The sequence below is a fragment of the Lactuca serriola genome, chromosome 7 (genome assembly GCF_051521515.1).
Source record: "Lactuca serriola cultivar US96UC23 chromosome 7, Lser_US96UC23_V15, whole genome shotgun sequence".
NCBI classification, from domain to species: domain Eukaryota; kingdom Viridiplantae; phylum Streptophyta; class Magnoliopsida; order Asterales; family Asteraceae; genus Lactuca; species Lactuca serriola.
The window spans coordinates 56,058,708-56,063,368 of record NC_136414.1 but is presented as its reverse complement, the minus strand read 5'-3'; the positions used below and the strand labels follow the sequence as shown (position 1 = coordinate 56,063,368).

Below are 4,661 nucleotides of genomic sequence, written 5' to 3'. Positions count from 1 at the left end.
ATAAACGTTAGCATAAGGAAAAACATAACTAATATAATCCGCATACGCATAGGCATCCAAATATGATCTTATTTAAACAGTATTCATAAAAATATAAATATATAATACCATAACAAGAGCATTCCAAAAGATACCACAACCATAAAAGTTTTAACTAAGAGACACTTAATTCAACTATTATAAAAGCCACTTAATTCCATGGAGACCCATGGGTGCTGCTGAAGCTACTTCCCTTCATCTCTTCCTCGATCATGTCTTCCAATTGATCATTGATCCCATCTTTATTCTTTACTCAATCTTTCCTTCAAAATTATTTCCCCAAAACACCCAATATTGGTTTCCTAAACCCCCATGAATTTGTACATTTGATCCGTCTTACCTCCACCCTTCTACAAATCTTTTTATGTTTTCAGTTTCTTTTCATCATATGGAATCTGATCCTTCCTCCTCGAACGTTTCTTAAAGTAATTGCTCTCCAGTCATCCAATAATCTTCCCTTTCTTCCTCCCAAATCCCCCATGTCCACTTCACTTCTGGCCATTCAGCCATGCACCTAGTGATGAAACGTTTTGATATATTAGAAGCAACACTACGGTGGATGAGTAAAGAGATTTCTACACAGTTGAAGCATTCTTCTAACACGCAATCAACCAAGGCGAAAGTCATCACAGGATCAACCACCGACAAATACCCACAAAATCTTTTCACACCTTTAAGCCCAATGTTGCCACACCACACCTCAAATTCTGACCAAACCCTTGGTTTAAAACACAAAGAAGTTATGTTCGGGAAAGTACAGAATAAAACCTCTAGGTTAAATTTGGAATTTCCACCTGCTCTTAAATCTAAGGTAAGCGTTTCTACTGTTTCCATACGAAACTTACAAATTACGGAGTGAATGTTTGAACTCTCGAGTTGTACAATTTTCAAATTCTCAAATTTTTGACTGCAAACGCGTTCAAGTGATCAACTGCAAGATGCAAGTTGTAGCACAAAGGAGCTTCAATATAAAGAGCAGCGGGACTTCTACACTCGAGTCTGAGTGTGATGAGATTCGGTGTGATTATACATATATATGATGGTGAATCTGTTACAATCCAATGGCAGGTTTTCAAGTTGAGGAGGTGGATCATCGACATTTTGAGACCTCTAACATCTATCAAGTTAAGAACTTGAAGATTTGGGAAACTCGCATTAAAATCGGTTAGATTTTTGTCATCTAATCTTATGAGTTCAAGTGTTAAACTTGTTAGCATTGGCATGGCGTTCATGTTTTGTCCTGATAGCCATGCGTTCTTCAGCTCTAATTCAATAAGATTTTGACCTGCAACAACAAAAACAACCGAGTTAAAGCATCAAGACCTTAATATGATTAAATATCATTTATTACCAATAAATATCGATCATTAATAAAACCTAATCAAAGATAGTTGACCACAATTTAAAAAAAAAAAAAAAAAAAAAAACCTAGTTGATAGGAACCAGAATAATATCGATCCTGGCAAACCATTTACATTTTCAGACAGTAAACAATTTCCATAATTTCAGAATATAAAAATGGAGAATTTCAGCATATAACCAACTTACAGTGCGCAGAGATCAGTGACAAGACTTCTGATCGACGCCTACTCGACTGAACCCAAAAATCTGATAGTGAAAGCAATTTCAAAGCTCCGGAAACCCTAGGGAGCCACTCCTTAACGAAGCCCTCATCGGTGATGTGCAGATCATCGCCATCATCTTCAACGTCAGCGTTCAACACATCTGGGGGTGGATTCTCGACACCAATACACACAGATTCCAGTGCACTTAAGTTTGATACAAGATTTAGAAAAACTTTCTTGAGAGAGGGAGTAAATTGGGAAGAACTTGAAGAACTCAAAACTCTGGACCTTGATTCCAGGTACCATTTCAATCGCCATTGCAGGTTTATAAATTTAAGGCCTGGAAATGCAGAATTGAAAGTCTTACTCGCCATACGGCAGCATGCTACCGTTCCCGAGTCGTCGAGTCGACTCAGTATTTCGAGCGCTAGAGATTCAGGAAGGTTGTCCATGCAAGCGGTGAAAGATCTACAAATGAAAATTGACTACTTGATGAGTTGATGATAGAGATTTATACAAAATAACTTCAGTTTAAATTTTGTGATTTTCATTCCAATGATGTTTGCTAAGATTTAGCATTAACCGAAAAAATGCAATACAAAAGTTAGTAATTTAAAATATTGTGATTTCTCCTTTACAAAGTCTTTTAAGATTCCTACTTGTTTTTCTAAGTTCTGTAATAGACGATTATATAGGAAAAATTCATATCAAAGAAATGTGTTATCAGGTTTTTTATTTTTATCAAGTATTTGGTACTTCCTTCTTTTTTTATTTATTATTTATTTATTTATTTATTTATTTTAATTTCTACATCTAAGAATGTGGTTGATTCAATATATTTACAATCATGCATTATATGACATTACATATACATGAAAGTATATATTGATAATTTGAGCAATTTTTGAAATTTGAAATATGTAAAATGTAGAGAAAATTTTGGATTGTACAAATGCTTTGACATGAAATTGCATATGAATGAGCGACATTTTATTATTTAGTAAGAAGGATTAGTCTTGCCATGAGGCATATCCAAATAGAAGAATGTTTTTCTGAAGTGCAAAGTAATATGAAAACAAAATGTTTTGAATGTGAAAGTGTTATATCTAATATGTATGTAACACACGAGACAATTTGTTTTATGATTTTTTTATGTGATATGTATTGTACATTTACAAATAAAATTAGGGGGGGGGGGGGATTATAGAAAAGACTTATCTCCTTAGTATGACTTTTAATGAAGATTAGAACAGTTCAGATAATTGGGATTAGAATGAGAAAAACATTAGTCATTATTTATGTACCATGACTATTTGGTACTTATATAGCTTCTCTATCGTTGTTCGACATGGAATTGTAACTCACAAGTTATTTAATACATTTGGAAATGTCTTTTTAAGGGATCAACTTTTCATATGATACGACTTTAATTCGTAAGGTATTTCTTTTGAAATTTTATACTTTTAGTGTATGAAATATGGATTGTTACATGTACTAAAAGGACCAAAACTAAAATTTACTATTCATTCTAATCAATTAATTTGAATTTAGTGCAACCAAAAACAAGAATGTTGTTAGTGTAACTATTATGTCATTTAATGAATGGTTGACATTATGATGAGTATTTATTATGAAATTGGTTGGAAAGTAAGTACTTGTTAAGTAGTTTTGCATTTTGTATTAACACAAAACACCTCTTTTGGTGGATAACAAACTTTATATTTACTTGTATGTAAAATTCATACATGTTGAAATACATATTTCCCACAAAGGAAGTTAGATGAATTCGTTTTGACTTGATGTAAGAACTTTAGGAAAGAATATCTACCATAACTATGACATCCTTAATTTCACGGCCAGAAAATACTGATTTGTTTATGTTTTATTTAAAAATCAGAGTATCATTTTGAAGAACAATTGCGGAATTTGCTCCCAAAATATGATAAAGATAATATCAAAGCATTTCCGAAAAAAATGTATTTTAATTATATTAAAAACGTTAGGATGTCACCATCAATACAATACATACGCATAAATGGAAATAACGTAGGCCTTACAAACATCTATTATTCTACTGACCTATATTTCATAAATCTCTCATCTGATCATCACACATGTGCTCCTGTGCCACTACCTATAATATAAGAAATTGAGTGGGTCTGGTTTGGGTGCCTGGTGAGCAGATAGGATTTTCAACCAAAAATAATTAAATTATTTATTTTTATCAAATCATTCAACCCGATTACCCATTCCCTTTATCCTCACTTTATATCCCTATAGCACCTAATTTAAGGGACCTATCGTAACGATTATCTTCGGGATTGATGATAATGCTTAGGGGATTTTTCATCAATATATGTTAGTAAGGAAACCATGAGGGGGATGAAGTATACCTAGTGAACACGTAGTTCAAAAAGACCCACAAGTTGGAAGCCTACTAGCGTTCCACTTGACTGTCTAGACTAGTTCGTGGTCATCATCTATTCTCCGCTAGATGACTACATCAACTTTAAAGTCAAGGCATCTCATCATTTATATCATCATTCATCTTTCATCATCTATATCTTCTATCATCTACCCATTTTTACCTAATATATTTATAGGTATAAAGTACATATATAGTTTAAATCAAGTAAAATATGTATAAATAGTTCATCTAGCATAGATATCAGGAATGCTGATAAAATGCACATATAGCATGTAACTTATTTTAAATACTTCATATCTATGTGTAAGATGAAAGTAACTATGCACTCACTTGTTAAAGTGATGATTCAAAATTCGGACAACGCTTTGCTTCTAGCAATTCTCTTTTCCTTGACGAAACCTAGTATCATTATCAGTAAGTCTTAGTCTAATATTTATTGTGAGTAATTATTAGTTTAGATTCATCATTATTTCAAAGTCCTCTTTAATATCTATCAAGTAAGGATCAGCTAGACATGACAGTTGGGAGGCAGGATCACTTCGACATACACCTTTCTAAAATCCAACAACCAAGCCAACATGACCATTCTAGACACCTCTCCTGTAAGTAGATTAATCAGTATAACGACT

At 33.0% G+C, this 4,661-nt stretch overlaps 1 pseudogene; it reads right to left on the bottom strand.

Annotated features, from left to right (window-relative positions):
* Positions 1–926: 926 nt before the first annotated feature.
* LOC145063993 (F-box/LRR-repeat protein At4g29420 pseudogene) lies at positions 927–1,978 on the bottom strand (annotated as a pseudogene).
* Between the last annotated feature and the right edge of the window lie 2,683 nt (positions 1,979–4,661).